This window comes from Capsicum annuum, chromosome 3, assembly GCF_002878395.1.
Source record: "Capsicum annuum cultivar UCD-10X-F1 chromosome 3, UCD10Xv1.1, whole genome shotgun sequence".
Classification (NCBI taxonomy): domain Eukaryota; kingdom Viridiplantae; phylum Streptophyta; class Magnoliopsida; order Solanales; family Solanaceae; genus Capsicum; species Capsicum annuum.
The window spans coordinates 186,634,603-186,652,443 of NC_061113.1; positions in this window are offsets into that span (position 1 = coordinate 186,634,603).

Consider the following 17,841-nt stretch of genomic DNA (forward strand, 5'->3'; position numbering starts at 1 on the left):
GTTGAGACATCTTAACCCATCAGCTTAGGGTTGATGAGGTGGCTTAACCCGTCAGTTTAGGGTTCCCACCGTTCTTATTGAGTACCCGCCAGATAAGGGTCACTCACAGCTATCCTTACCAGTGGCACGGTATTGACACCCCTCCAGTTGGGGCAGAGATTGGACCGCAGCTTAGCCATAACGGCATACACGGGGCATGTCGGTTAAACACTACTTCCCATAGTTTTAGTAACAGTCTCAGTAAAAGAACTCAGGGCATTCTTCAAATTTCAGTATATACAGGACTGTCAAATACAGTCATCTATGTTATCAGTTTCAGTATCAGTCTCAGTAAAAGAACTTAGAGCGTTCTTCAAATTTCAGTATATATAGGACTGTCAGATACAGTCGTCCATGTTATCAGTTTCAGTATCAGTCATGACAAGTTATCAGTAAACCATGTATTAGCTTACAGGTCATGCTATCACATATTCACCGTCCCAGTTTCTATATATGTATGTTTGCACTCCCACGTTCATATTAGTCAGTCAGTGTTGTTTATGCATGAAATCCTTTATGTCCAGCCTACCTTCCTCGTATACTCGGTACTCCAGTTGTACTGACGCATTTACGCTATGGTGCTTTCTTTTCATGTTACACCATAGGTCCGAGACACGAGCTCCAGCCCAGCAGTAGCGGTAGCGTTCCAGTCGTAGAGACATAGTGAGTCCTCATTGATTCGAGGATAATATGATTTGATTCATTTATTTATTCTTCAGTTCAGTTTTACGGGGTTAGTTGGAGACATGTTCCTTCAACTCCTTATTCAGATTGTTTAGAGGCTTTCGGATTTACTTTCAGATTTACGTTTAGATTAGTTGTTTTGGGTGTTTTCACCCATATAATTGTATTCAGTTAAACTTTATGGCCTTACATTTTCGTGTATTCTGCACTATTATATCATGATTTGCAGTATACAAGTACAGATATCAGTCATGGGTTAGCTTGTGGTCCCTCGGGGTCATAAGCACCGTGTAGCATTTCGGTTTAGCAAATCGGGGTGTTACAAACTTGGTGTTAAAGCCTAAGGTTCAGTAGAGTCCTAGGAAGTTTGAAAGCCACATCTAGTAGAGTCTGTACATGGGTGTGTTGCGCGCCACATTTATGTATGGGAGGCTGTAAGATTTTTTAGGAACAGTCCCCTTTCTTTATCATTCATGTCATGCTAATGAGCACAATCACAAGTTAAACTCTCAGTCTAATCCATTCTTCTCTTATTCCAGACCATGGCCTCAAAGAGAAGAAACCAGCCAGCTCCTCAGCTCGAAGATTCTTTGGGCGAACATGTTTCCCATGCGGAGTTTAGAGCTGCATTTACCACACTTTCTCAGTCCATGGATGCACAGAATGAACGGCCACCAGTCATGCCGGCCAATCCAATGGCCATTCCCAAGAGCTGAGGAAAGCCAAAGTTATTGAGTTCATCAACCACAGGTAGGGGAATATGATGGTTAGGGAGTATTCTCTCAGATTTACTCAACTAGCCAGGTATGCTCCTCATGTGGTTGCAGACAATAGAGATAAGATGAGCAATTTCATGTCAGGGGTTAGTGATAGCGTGGTAAATGAGTGTAGGTCTGTGATGCTGATCGGTGATAGGACCTTAGCAAGACTCATGACCCATGCCCAGCAAGTAGAAGAGCAGAAGTTTAAGACTAGGGAGAGGCAGAACAAGAGAGCAAGGTCAGGTAATTTCAACTTTGCTCACCCCAAGTCAGATGGAGGAAACCGTTCACAGTTTCACTCCAAGTCAGCCGTTCCATCTCCTTCCTCTGCCAGCGCTTCAGTGCCAAAGTTCAGAGACGGCAATATAGATAAAGCGCTAGGCTCTAAATCTCAGGGCAGTGTTAGCAGTGCCCGAACGAATCCCCTTTGTCAGACTTGTGGTAAGAACCATAAGGGTATTTGCAGAGCCGATAGTGATGTCTGTTTTGGTTGTGGCAAGCCAGGACATAAGATTAGGGAGTGTCTGCAGTCAATTCTTCAGGGTCAGCAAAATCATTCTACAGCTCAGTCCAGTCGCCCGAACCAGTAGGGTGCCATTTCCAGTGCTACCAGTGGGCAACGTCCAAATAGACTCTATCCTTTTAGTCCCGGTAGGATCAAGAAAATTCTCCTGATGTCATTACTGGTACGTTACAGATTTTCCATGCTCATGTTTATGCTTTGCTAGATCCAGGTGCATCTTTGTCTTTTGTTACTCCATACATAGCAAGCGATTTTGAAATTAGTCCCGAAGTCCTAGCAGAGCCTTTCTCAATTTCTACCCTAGTGGGTAAAACCATCATAGCTCGGTGGGTATACAGGAACTGCCCGATTATGATATCTCAAAAATCCACGTCAGTAGATTTAGTGGAGTTAGAGATGACTGATTTTGATGTTATTATCGGCATGGATTGGCTTCATTCCTGCTATGCCACAGTCGACTATAGAAATAGGATAATTCAGTTTTAGTTCTCGAATGACCCCTTCCTAGAGTGGAAGGGTAGCATTTCAGCGTTCAGGGGTCAACTTGTTTCCTACCTTTGGGCAAGGAAAATGATTTCTAAGGGGTGTGTGTATCATCTCATGCATGTTAAAGATTCTAGTTCTGAATCTCCCAGCCTTGAAACAGTCCTTGTTGTTAATGAATACTCAAATATCTTTCCCGAAGATCTTCCAGGCATTCCTCCCGAAAGGGAAATAGACTTCGGAATAGACTTTCTTCTAGATACTCAAACTATTTCTATTCCACCATACAGAATGGCACCAGCAGAACTCAAGGAACTGAAAGATCAGTTGAAGGATCTCTTAGATAAGGGATTCATCAAACCCAGCATTTCCCCATGGGGTGCGCCAGTATTATTCGTGCGCAAGAAAGATGGTTCTTTCAGGATGTGTATTGATTATCGTCAACTCAACAAGGTCACGGTTAAGAACAGATATCCTCTTCCCAGGATTGATGATGTATTCGACCAACTTCAGGATGCCAGTTGCTTCTCCAAGATAGACCTCAGATCAGGCTATCATCAGCTCAGAGTTAGAGAATATGACATTTCGAAGATAGCTTTTCATACTCCGTATAGTCATTTCAAATTTTTAGTCATGTCATTTGGTCTTACCAATGCCCTAGCAGCTTTTATAGATTTGATGAACTATGTGTTCAAGCAGTACTTGGACATGTTTGTCATAGTCTTTATAGATGGTATTCTGGTCTATTCTCGTATAGAGCGTGATCATGCAGACCATCTCAGGATTGTTCTTCAGACTCTTAGGGATCACCAGTTATTCACTAAGTTTAGCAAGTGCGAATTTTGGCTAAGATCAGTAGCATTCCTTGGCCATATTGTTTTTGGTGATGGCATTAAAGTAGATCCTCAGAAAACCGAGATAGTAAAAAACTGGCCCAGACCCATATCTCCATTAGATATTAGGAGTTTCTTGAGTTTGGCTGGCTATTACAGATAGTTTGTCGAGGGATTTTCTTCTATTGTATCTTCTATATCTAGATTGACTCAAAAGAAGATTAAGTTTTAGTGGTCAGATTCATACGAGAGGAGCTTTATAGAGTTGAAGACTTGACTTACCTCCGCTCCAGTTCTAGCTATTCCAGATGCTTCAGATGGTTTTGTAGTCTATTGTGATGCATCCAAAGTAGGTTTAGGTTGTGTCTTCATGCAGGATGGTAAGGTCATAGCCTACACCTCCAGACAGTTAAAGCCACATGAGAAGAATGATCCTACTCATGATCTTGAGTTAGCAGCGGTAGTTTTTGCCTTGAAGATTTAGAGGCATTATCTCTATGGAGTTCATGTAGATGTCTTCACATACCATAAAATCCTCCAGTATGTCTTTTCCCAGAAAGATCTCAATCTTTACCAGAGAAGGTGGTTAGAGCTCTTAAAGGATTACGACATAAGTGTTCTTTATCATTCGGGCAAGGCCAATGTTGTGGCCGACGCTCTCAGTCGACTCTCCATGGGTAGCATTTCTCACGTTGAGGATAGTAAGAAAAAGATGGCTTAGGAGATCCATCAGCTTGCCAGACTAGGCGTTCTCTTAGTCGATTCTTTAGAGGGTGGTGTATATGTTCATAGTAGTTCAGAGTCATCTCTAGTTTTCGAGGTGAAAGAGAAACAAGACAGGGATCCTAGCCTTGTCAAGCTTAAAGAGTCAGTTTAGAATAAAAAAGTTAAGGTTTTCTCCCAAGGGGGAGATGGTGTTCTTCATTGTCAGGGTCGTCTATGTGTTCCAGGTGTAGATAAATTGAGGTAGAGAATTCTTGCAGAAGCACATGGTGCGCGATACTCTATTCATCCAGGGGACACTAAGATGTACCACGATATGTGGGAGATCTATTGGTGGAGTAGGATGAAGAGAGATATTGCAGAGTTTGTGGCTAAGTGCTCTACATGTCAGCAGGTTAAGATAGAGAATCAGAAACCTAGTGGTTCCATGCAAGAGTTCACCATTACTACTTGGAAGTGGGAAGAAGTTAACATAGACTTCGTGACAGGTTTGCCTAGAACTCGTCATCAACATGATTCAGTCTGGGTCATTATAGATAGAATGACCAAGTTAGCTCATTTCCTTCCTGTTCGTACTTTTTATTTCGCCGAGGATTATGCTAAACTCTATATCAGGGAGTTAGTCAGGTTACATGGTGTTCCACAATCTATCATCTCAGACAGAGGTACCCAGTTTACTTCTCACTTTTGGAAAGCATTCCAAAAGGGTCTCAGTACCCAAGTCCATCTCAGCATAGCATTTCATCCTTATACAGATGGTCAAGCAGAGAGGACCATTCAGACTCTTGAAGATATGCTAAGGGCGTGTGCAATTGACTTCAAGGAAAGTTGGGACAACCACTTGCCTTTGATTGAGTTTGCGTAAAATAATAGCTATCATTCTAGTATTTAGATGGTTCCATTTGAAGCTCTCTATGGTAGGAGATGTAGATCTCTGATTGGTTGGTTCGAAGTTAGTGAGGCCTCAATCATAGGTCCTGACTTAGTATTCGACGCTTTAGAGAAAGTTCAGTTGATCAGAGAGACTCCGAGCTACTCAGAGCTAACAGAAGTCCTATGCAGATGTTCATAGAAAGAATCTCAAGTTTGAGGTCAATGACTATGTCTATCATAAGATCTCTTCCATGAAGGGAGTGAAGAGGTTCGGCAAGAAAGGAAAACTCAGTCCCCGGTATGTCGGACCTTTCAAAATTCTTTATCGCTTTGGTAAGGTAGCTTATAAGCTTGAGTTACCTTCAGATATAGTCTCAGTCTATCCAGTCTTCCATGTATCTTTGCTAAATAAGTGCCTAGGTGACCCAACAGTTATTGTCCCTATTCAAAGCATCGACATTTAGAACAGCCTCTCTTATGAAGAGAAATCAGTCGAAATCTTAGATTATCAGACTCATAGATTGAGGAACCAAAAAGTCCCTCTAGTCAAGGTTCTTTGGTGAAATCAGTCTCATGAAGGAGCTACTTGGGAAGCAGAAGCAGATATGCGTACCAAGTATCCTCACCTCTTCCCCGCCAATTCAGATCAAGCTCAAGGTAATAGTTCTCCTTAAGCTTATTAAGTTTCATGTTCATGTTTCCAGTATAAACTTGGTACCTATTAACCATTTCTTACTCAGTCATGCATTCATGTGTCAGTTGTCCGTGCATCAGATATGCACAAGTTCAGTATGTTTAGCATGTCAGTCATGAGATCAAGTTTCAGTTCTTCATATTCAGTTCAGGTTCTATTGCCTTGTATCCCTTCTCAGTAAATTCTCATTCAAGGACGAATGTACCCAAGGGGGAGATATTGTAATACCCCACATGTTTCTAAGCTAGGAAGTGAATAAGTATTCCTACGTATGAAATATCCTATCCTGTGATTCATACTTGAGTACATGACTTACCATGAATATACTAATGATAGGATAGCTTATGATGCATTAAGCATGTTCATATGAGTCACTTAAGGTAATGCAAGCTAAGAGTTTTTGAATCCATCAAGTTTTAGTGTTCGATTTTGCAAGGGGAATCTTTGAATGAGTATAACTCAATGTTAATGTGGTATTTTGGCTGATTTAGACCCACCAAATTGTAAAGAATCGAATTAGCTTTCAAACGATATCAATTTTGCCTTAATCCAATACCCGAGCGAAAAGTTATGCCCATTTTCGTGAGAGATAGTAAGCATAGGAGATTGGTTAGGCGCCGCCCAATCCAAGCATAGGCGATTGGTTAGGCGCCGCCCAACCCAGGCATATGCGATCACTTGGGCGCCGTCTAAGCCAATTTCAGGTGTCAAAAACACTCCATCTTGAGTTATTTTAAAGGTAATTAAGTCTTTAAATACTCCTTACACGTCCCTAAACTTAACCCTACGAAATATATATCTTCTAAACATACTGCAACCTTATTTTCATCTCAAAGCTTATCATCCAAGAGCACTAAAGGAGAAAAACAACTAGGGTTGCATAATTAAGCTTGAAGATTCGATTTCAAGGAAATTCCTCCGTCAATCATCAAGAATCTTACTTCTAAGGTATGCGTAGTGTTCATCCATGGATTCTTTTCATCCGTGGAGTTCAAGAATCAATCTTTAAAATGCAAAAGCTTGGTTGATTGTGGTGATATGATCATATCCATGTTGATGCTTGTTTGTTTTCCTCTTTTTTCATTATAAAGTATGATTTCTATATTGTTGGGTGTTAATGATCATGTTGTTGATATTGGGTGATTCCCAAGATGGAATCTTTATATGTTTTTGTGAATTCATGATATCATATGAGTTGGAAACATGTAAATTTGGTTGTTCATGATGTATAATTTGATGAATTTACCTATGCTTAAGATGTGCATGTAAGGTGTTTGATAAAATGCAGGTGTTTGATAAGATGCCTAAGGAACTAGAAATCATGCAATATAGCTAAATTGTGACTAAATGAAGGATTCATGATATGCCCTTACGTTCCAATGACTTCTATGATTGATAATGTACCTTGTACATGTTGTTGGAATACTCATGAACTATTCTTATGAGATTATGCTATGTTTACTTGCAAATCCTACTTATGAACAAGATATATGATAACCATGCAATCCACATGAATTTCCATGCTATTAGCATGTGTTGCCAATATGATTATGCAACGAACATGATATTAAGATTGTGCAAGTACTTCCATGTGATATGAAATCATTTTCATGCAATACATTGTTGATAACCATGCTTAGTATGAGATCCCTACTTATGATATTATAAATTATGGACTCTACTCTTATGATCAAGTCAGTTGTGTGTTAGTTTTCTTCCATCGAGTCCTGGGGCTACTTGTACCCGAAAACTATAGCTGTGTGCCTAGATCCATGTCATGTTTCACGATATCCGAACTCAAGCTATGATTCCATAGACTTCAGTCAGTCATGTGACTCAGGAAAAACTCATGATCTTAGTCAGTTTTCAGATATCAGTAACATTCCGTCAGTCATTGGAATCCAGTAAACTTAGTTTAGCTATGCTAAACAATACCACTAGTATCAGTCCAGTTAATCAGTATTAGTTCAGCTAATCAGTTCAGTTCAGTTATTCAGTTCAGCTTAGTTATTCAGTTTAGTTTCGTTCAGATGGGAGTAGAGGTTAGCATCGAGTGAACCCAAGGATGGGAACTCACTCGCCAGTTCAGGGTGTGATTCTTAGTAGAAATCCTTGTGTTCCAGAACTACGTAGCCAGCGTAGGTTGAGATATCTTAACCCGTCAGCTTAGGGTTGATGAGGTGGCTTAACCCATCAGTTTAGGGTTCCCACCGTTCTTATTGAGTACCCGTCTGATAAGGGTCACTCACAGTTGTCCTTACCAGTGGCACGGTATTGACACCCCTCCAGTTGGGGCAGAGATTGGACCGCAGCTTAGCCATAACGGCATACACGGGGCATGTCGGTTAAACACTACTTCCCACAGTTTTAGTAACAGTCTCAGTAAAAGAACTCAGGGCATTCTTCAAATTTCAGTATATACAGGACTGTCAAATACAGTCATCTATGTTATCAGTTTCAGTATCAGTCTCAGTAAAAAAACTTAGAGCGTTCTTCAAATTTCAGTATATATAGGACTGTCAGATACAGTCGTCCATGTTATCAGTTTCAGTATCAGTCATGACAAGTTATCAGTAAACCATGTATTAGCTTACAGGTCATGCTATCACGTATTTACGGTCCTAGTTTCTATATGTGTGTGTTTGCACTCCCACGTTCATATTAGTCAGTCAGTGTTGTTCATGCATGAAACCCTTTATGTCCATCCTACCTTCCTCGTATACTCAGTACTCCAGTTGTACTGACGCATTTACGCTATGGTGCTTTCTTTTCATGTTACACCATAGGTTCTGAGACATGAGCTCCAGCCCAGCAGTAGCGGTAGCGTTCCAGTCGTAGAGACACAGTGAGTCCTTATTAATTCAAGGACAATATGATTTGATTCATTTATTTATTCTTCAGTTCAGTTTTATGGAGTTAGTTGGAGACATGTTCCTTTAACTCCTTATTTAGATAGTTTAGAGGCTTTCAGATTTACTTTCAGATTACGTTTAGATTGAGTTGTTTTGGGTATTTTCACCCATATGATTGTATTCAGTTGAACCTTATGGCCTTACAGTTCTATGTATTCCACGCTATTATATTATGATTTGCAGTATACAGGTACAGATATCAGTCATGGCTTAGCTTGTGGTCCCTCAGGGTCATGAGCACCGTGTAGCATTCCGGTTCAGCAAATTGGGGTGTTATATAAACATCCCTCAATAAGTAATGCCTAATTTATAATCATACGTACATACAATGGGGGGCAGGAATAATAATGAGATAAATTGATTCCCCAAACCATAATAACTCAATCAAATTAGTACCCTCACTGAGCAGTAAGAGAGGTAATAATAGTGTTGTATTCAGCCTTATTATTAACATAGTTTATCTTGGCGTACTCTTAGGATTTGGCCGCCAAGTATCGACGCCCTATAGTTCGAACCTCCAGTACATCTTTGGGTCCTATTTTTGAACCAAATAAGCACTACCACACAGTTAATAGTTCCTCAGTGTAGGGTATCTCAGATTTAAGTAGTTTTTATATTAATATGCCAATAAGGTTATGGTCTTACCAACCGAGGTAGAAATCATAAGCTCGCAGAGTTGCAGCTTCATTTGACATCGTGTTTGTATGAGGTGATATTTAATCCCACAAAACTATGTTGAGTTAACTGCATTGCAACAGAAGTTAGTACCTTTTCTTTTCCATTTGTCAACGTAGCAATACTCACAAAAATATTTTGAAATGAACTCAATGATGATACCTTGTACTTTCTCTTGTACAATCTGACAACAAATGAATGAGTAAGAAACATATTACGAGCTACTATGTATGGTTCGGTTGAAGAGTTGCCTCTAGAACAAGGTCCAATTCCAAAAGGTGGGGAATAACGCCCTGGGGGTGTAGATCCCGTATCATAACCACCCAAAACAAATACATTGGCCTCATTCACAGTAGTCCAGTACAAAACCCTATCACCAAATTCCTTGAAGCAAACATCCCCATAAGCAGTGAAGTCCTTGCTAAAAGGTAAAAATAATATATCAAGTTGAATTACACTTGAATTAACACAGAGATCTCTATAAGTATTTGCTTTTAGGAAATTAAGACAATCTATTGGATTTTACTTGCTTTCAACTATCAAGAATAAATTACAACAACATACCTTGTGCAATCCCACAAGTGGGGTCTGTGGAGGGCAGTATGTACCATTATCTCAACCTTAGTGGATAGAGAGGTTTTTTTCGGTAAACCCTATCAAAGTTTTCAAAGGCAACACATGGGAAAACACTAAACTCAAAAAATAACTGTCATCAAAGAATTGAAGATCAGTCGATTGAGCAGACATCGCTAAAAACCTGTTCAAGATTACCACGTATAAAGAACAATTGCTTCATAGACAAAACTAAAAAACTTTTTAAAGAACTAAAAGGGAAGACTATACCAAAAAAATTAATATACCTATTTGCAATGAGAAAGTACAGGATCATAGAACTACTCAAGATGCTAGCAATTTATTCAACAATCAATGATGTTTATGCATCAAAAGTCATTTATTAAGAAAAAAATTTCATTAGTTGATTTAACCCCTCCTTCTTTCTCTATTGGTTAGAGATATGAAGTTAGAAAGACAACTTAACATCAAGTTTATAAAGAGAATCCTAGGACATATTTATCAGGAATATTTCTAAAATTAAAGTAGTATGTGCATATAGCCATACAACTCTCAGAGTGTAAACAACAATGATCCCAAAAGGCAGAAAAGACAATAGAAGATTGTAAACTACTTTAACAGGAAAAAAAATGAGACCACAGGTTGGAAGCAGGGAGAAGATACCAACTAAAGGAGTTCATAGAGGTTGAAATCAAATCAAACAAAGACCATCAAATCTGATGTGACTAATGAACCATACACTATGAAAGTCGACAGAGAATATGGCTTGATCTGTAGTAAAAACTGGTAATGTTTTGCTTAATGTGTATTGACGGGAATCAGATTAAGTACTTTAATTCCAGCTAATAACTATCAATGAACAATGTTTCTTATTTCATTTTGGATAAAACTGGATTTGTGAGTCCAGATAACTATTTAATGGTGTTTACAGAAAACATATCATCATAAAATACACTAGGTATATTGTTTACACCGGCCTTCCCAGACCACTTGTGGGATTACACTGGGCATATTAATATAAACCATGCATCTATCATAGTAATAAAAAAGGTTATTTGTGCTTTTAAGTTATAAGTTATCAAGGTTCTTGAGACCAACTAGTGATCCAAAAAGAAAACCATTCGTCTATTCACAAACATGACATAAACATACATAAACCAATTTCGTGCAGTACCAGCAGACATGAAAGATTTGAGAAGTTTGCCCAACTTATCGATCTTATACTAATTTGATGCAGTAATTTTTTAGGGTTAAAGAGTTTTAGAAAGTAATGAACCTCTTAACGAGATGACAGAGATGGGATTTAAATTGGATACTGTTGCAGCAACTACTGTAGTTGTAGGTTATATTAGCCAAAATTATATTTCTAAAATATGGAAAGTATTCGAGAATATGAAGGGTAAATGAATTGTCTTTAGTCAAAAATCATACACCATATTTGTCAACGAACTTTGCAAAGTGTCAAGAACGAATGATATTTTAAGGTTTCTGAATGAAATGAAGACCTCTAAGATAGTTATTGGAAATGATATTTTCCAGTATGTTATTTTGTACCTAGAGAGAAAAGGAGATTCGAAGAGGAAATGAAGGATTCAGCTGCCAACCAACAATCGTTACCTACTCAGCGGTACTACGAGGGTACATAAACATGGAAAAGTTTTTGAGGTACGGAATGTGCTTCATCAGATGAGAAAGAATAGACCATATCATGATTTTAAAGCATACTCCATATTCATTTATTGTCTATGTAGAATTGGTAACTCTGAAGAAGCACTACAACTTATATATGAAATGCTGGATGTTGGGATTGTTCCAAGTATAGTTAATTATAGAACTGTCATTTATGGGCTCAATAGAGAAGGAAAACAAGATTTAGCAAAGACTGTATTACATATGAAGTTAGATATGAAAAGAAGAAGAAAGTTGCTAACTTAGATATTCTTTTGTTCGGAATTGTATTATGATAACAATCCACTTTGATTTGGGACCGCTATTTAGAAACATGAATAAAGTAAAATCTTACTTGGCGCAATGGGCTGTCTAGGGATAAAATGGCACTTATGGTTTTCCCATAAACTTCACAAGTGGAAAAGTGAATGGGACGCTTTCCATTTTTCGAGCAGTACTTAGCCTAAATCATCAATTAACATCAACTTCACACCTCAACTATCAACATAAAAGGTTAAAATCTTTCTGAGTTACAAATAGAAATCTCTATTTAAACCACATCTATATTTTTATAACTATGAGAACTAGAAATACAATATGCATACCACTGGTAGAGCATAAATGAAGTTGTTATAGGATTAAACCTCTACCTAGCGTTAAACTTTGGATGATGCTGCCCATGATGATGTGACTTAGCAGTAGTATCAACGAGACAAAACAACGAGTCCTCATTAGCGTCGAGTGTATCAAACGATTCGTCACTAGATAAATCAAAATCAAAATCAATAGGGTTTTGTTTGGAGTTGGATTCGGGTAGTTTTGAGATGGACCGGGTCCAATCAGCGATTTGGCCGATCTTATCGTAGAGGGATAAAGGGGAAAAAGGGGCATTAGATCTTTGGTTAGTAACGGAGAGGGAGGAATTTAATTGACCCCATTCGTCGTAATTGAACGGAATAGAGCCAAGTTTGAAACCCACCATTTTTGTTGATATGTATGGATAGCAAGTTAATAACTTTCTGGTGGTGAGAAGAGAGTAGAACAATGAAGAAGAGATGATAAAATCCTCAATTCGATGGATGGTTAATTTTTGGTCGGAGCAGTAGTAGTGGCTGGCGGTCTTGGTGAAATTTTTGTGGTGGAAAATTATATGTTAAAGGGATAGTTTTATGAAAAAAGGTTTATTTAGTGAAATTTTGTGGGGAAATAAATAAACCGTTATAATAGTTATTTTTTTCTAATAAAATATTGTGATAGCGGACTCTATCGCAACGGCTTAGAAAATCATCGTGATAAAATACCTATTGCAACAGTTATCAAACAATAGCAATGGTTATAACACCAAATAGTTCAAATAGAATAATTTTTTCTTGCAACGGTTGAACCGTTACAATAGACTCTCTATAGCAACGCTTTTGGAATCGTTGCCAAAGTTTCGTTGCAATAAGGGTAATTTCTAGTAGTGACATCAACTAGGCTTTCACTACTCTAAGAATCAACCTTCTCAGCTTTGTCAAATCTTTAATTGTTTGATCTCTAAAGAACACAATATCGTAACTTCTAACAAGTTTCTTCTCAACTGGATCATAGAAACGATAGCCAAATTCATCTTGACTATAACCAATGAAGATACACTGCCTAGTTTTAATATCCAAATTTGACCTTTCATCCTTGGGAACATGCACAAAGACTTTACACCTAAAGACTCTAAGATGATCATAAGAAACATTCTTATAAGACCAAACTCTGTCAGGGTCATTACCATCCAAAGCAACAGTAAGAGACAGATTGATAACATAAGCAGCAGTATTAAGTGCTTCTACCCAAAAGGAATCTGGTAGCTTAACATCTGAAAATATATATCTAACCCTCTCAACTAGAGTTCTGTTCATCCCCTCTGCTAACCATTTAACTGAGATGTTTTTGGAGGAATTTTATGATGCCGAATAGCCTGCTCTCTGCAACATTTATTAAAAAGACCAATATACTCACCACTATTATCTGAAAGGATACATTTAAATTCCTTCCCTGTCTGTCTCTCAACCAAGGCCTGAAAATCCTTGATCACATCAAGTACTTGATCCTTGGACTTCAAAGGAAATACCAAAGTTTGTGAGGATGATCATCAATAAAAGTCATAAAGTAAAGTGCACCACCATGGCACCTTACTTTAAAAGGACCATACAAATTAGAATCTACCAACTCCAGTAAATCAAGCTTTCTTAAAGGCAGATGACTCTGAAAAGAAACTCTTTTCTGTTTACCGGCTAAGCATTGAACACACTTCTTCAACTTTGCTTGTTTCACTCCAGAAAGCAAATTTTTATTAGACAAACTATCAATCCTCTTCTCACTCATATGACTCATTTTTCTATTCCATAACTCTAATGAAGTATCATTCTCCACCATGTTTACGGAGTCTCTAAAAGTAGAGCCCTGAAATACATCCAACTTAGATAATTTGTCACCTCGAGCCACAATCATCAAAACTCTAGTAAGATTCCACTTGCTAGCACCAAGGGTGTTAACATAACCCTCATCATCAAGGTTTCCTACAGAAATCAGATTCAAGATGACATCTAAAGCATGCTTGATATTGTTGAGAACTAGTTTGGAACTATTGTTACTTTCAAAACAAACAGTGCCAATGCCAATGACAAGTATTTTAACTTCATCATTATTGCCCATTTTCAACATCCCAAAATTACTTTGAGTATAAGAAGAAAATAATTCCTTCTTTGGCGCAATATGAGAAGTAGCACCAGAATTCACAAACTAGCTAGACTCATTATGAACAAGGTTAATGGCATTCTCACTACAAACAACAAAAAGATCATCATTAGCAACAACAGCAACACAATTTTCATTGTCGCCTTCTTTCTTTTGTTGTCTCATATCTCTCTAATGCTTGTAACAATATTTTATGATATGCCCCCTTTTATTGCAATAGTCACATGTAACATTCTTGAATTTAGACTTTGACTTGCTTCTACTTTTATCTCTATTATTCATACCACTGGACTTGTTTATCCCCCCTCTTCAATAACCAAAATATTAGAGTGTAAAGATGAAGAAGATGAGGCTTGAGATCTTCTTCTCATCTCTTTATTCAAGACACCACTCTTAACATATTCTATAGTTACAACATCACCAGGAGCAGAATTATTCAAAGAAACTCGAAGAGTTTTCCAAAGATCAGGCAGAGTATTAAGAAGCCAAAGTCTCTGAATTTCTTCATCAAACTTTACACCCATTTCGGACAGCTGGTCAAGGACACCCTAAAAATCATTTATATGATTAGAAATAGGACAACCCTCTTTATACCTAATATTTATGAATTATTTAAGCAGGAACAACTTATTATTGCCAGTCTTCGAAGCATAAAATGTCTCAAGCTTGTCTCACAAACTTCTTGCATGTGTCTTGTTCATAATATGGTTTCTAATATTATCTTCAACCCATTGTCTGATATAGCCACAAACCTGTAGGTTCTCAAATTTCCAATCTTCATTTGTCATGGATTGAGGTTTAGTAGGCGCAAACACAGGTAAATATATTTTCTTGAAAAATAGAAAATCTTTCATCTTGCCTTCCAAGTATGATAATTACTACCATTCAAACACACCATTTTGCTTATATTTTCCTCCATCATTCAAATCAACAGTCAACAAGAACTTGGCTCTGATACCACTTTGCTGGAAAAGAGGCAGGGCAACACTAACAAAGTGCTTAACGGGGTAGCAGCAGAAGAATACCCAAGTCTAAACTTTTCCTTTCAATTTGAACCAAGAGGAGACAAGCAAACTTAGCAAAATAAAGTAATATGACGGCAAATAAATCAACCACACAAATGCGGCAAGACAAAAATAACAAGACACCAAATTTACGTGAAAAACTCTTCGGTGTGAAGAGTAAAAAATCACGGGATCAAAACCTCCACTATAATTACTAAGAGTTACAATACTATTTTCTAAATAGCCACCAAACAAGTGCCAAACAACGAGCAACAACACAATAATATAACAGCAAGAATAAAAAAGAGCAAAAATACCAAAAACGTAGCTACTATCCGAGAATAAAAAACAGGAACTACAGGCCACCAAATCCACCTCCATCAATTTTTTATTAAAGATTGAGATGAGAGGAACAAGCTATGAAATTAGCTTAATCGAACCAAAAACGAATCGAGAATCTCAATTTGAAGTTGACAGCTGCGGCTGAAATTTTTGAACGAAAATCTGCATACTTTCTCTCTTTTGTGGCTGCTAAAACTCTTTTTTGTGATGGTGAAATAAGAGTCTATGGGTAAAAGTGAATTAGTCCAAATTGGACTTTAATTTATTTATCCACATAGGAAGGACAAAAACCCATATCCCAACAGAAGCTTGTATAATCTGAATAGATCAAAGACTTTACTAATTTACTATTTCCTAATACTTGAACATCATTGTGCAAATCTCATCGATCTTGGCCGCGCTAGACTATCAAGTCGGATTATATAGGGGTCCATCAAAACCTTCGGCCTTCTTTAAAACTGAAATTTTAAAAAGGATACGTATCTAAAATTTCAAGATAAAGTTTAATGACTTTTTCCTTATTTTGTAATACTAGAAATGTTATTTTTTCTTTCCCTAAGACTCATTTATGAAATTTTCAGATATTCATGTCTTTAAATAATCAATGAACTAATCATCTTCTTGTTTAATTTTTCATTTTAACCAAATCGATATGCATTAACCATAGTAAAAGTGCGTTATTGATAAAACTCAAGTAAAAGGAATATATTAATTTAAACGAAGTAAAAGGAATTTAGAACTAATTCGATAAACAAAAGTAGTTATGCTAAGTACGAACTCTATCCTAAATTCTAACTTGGAGGTCACACTACCTAACCCTAAAATATACCTTAAGGATAACATATTTCCTTGAAGAAGGGGCATCTCGAAAATTCCATATAAACTCCTGGAATATTCACACAGAGATTAAGAATCTCTCTTCTAGATAATTTAATACTTCAAGAAGATTCAAAAAATCATCCTTTTTTGAAGATCAAATCTAAATCTTCTTATATTTGAGAAATACATTACTAATGATCATCGAATTACGAAGAAAATCGAGGGAAGAATCAAGAGAACAAACAAACTTATACCCATATTGTTTATTAATAAATTTTTTTATTTTTCATATTTTATTTTGTAATTATAAATTATTATTCATCACATTAAATAACAAGCGGTTCTCAAATTGCTTATTCATTCACTTTAGTTTATGACATGTTAAGATATATCATTAGTGAAAAAAAAGTATTTCTCACACATACAATGTGCTTAAATCTTCTAAATGATCCATGGATAATGGGTTTCGATCAAATCTAGCACTCTTTATTTTTTCTTACCTGCAGATTTCATAATTTTCTAACTTTTGTCGCTGGGAAATATTTTCCTGCATGCATCATTTATGGAACGTCTTTTTTGGTTATATCAAAGGCCACAGGCCATTTATATACATCTCAGTTACACCAAAGGTTATAACAGAGGCGAACCCAGGATTTGAAGTTTGGGGGTGTACCAGTATTGTCAAAGGCGTACATAAGTTCTGAATAATGACTCAAATTTGTGTTGATCGCTAGTCTCGTTTAATGTGCAGTTTAGGTTTTAATTTATAAGATATACTTTTCCTTGTCAATGAGGCTTTTCTGGAGATACGAATACTAAACTATTGATATTTCACTTAATTAAAAAAAAACAATTTCTGTGTTCATATATTTGTCATTTATGCTTATATTATTATTCTGGAACTATACATATGTTTATATTTTTTCTCCTTTATGCCTTTTTCTGTTAAATCTTACGCTTTATTTGTACTTTGGGCTTAAATATAATGGACCTTAAAGCTTTTTTTTTTGCCCTTTTTTACTTTTGCTGAGGCAATGAGAATTGTCTTTAAAACTAGAACTTGGTTGAGGAGAATAATATCTATCCATTTCAATTCACAAGAATCAATAACAAATTCCTACAAAATAAAAAATTCATCAAGAATATAAGTAAAAATATTTATTTATTTATTTTTAATCAAATCTCATGAACTTAAATAGAAGCAAGAGATAAATAAATTTTACGCACTAACTTTCAAGCAACAAGTAAATATTAAAAGCAATTAACATTACCCAAACTTGAATAAAAAAATAAAAAAAATGAAAGGAAGAAATGTGTACCTATAAGCATCAAATAGAAAATTGCTTCTTTCTCTTTGTTTGGGTACTATTAATTTGTAAATTGTAGTGTCCAGCAGTCCAGGGAGTTTGGAATTGGGGAAATACGGGGGGAAATATGGGGCTTGGGATTGGGGAAAGTCCTTTTTCATTTAAATGTATATAAAGGAGAAGTAAAATGAAAAAATC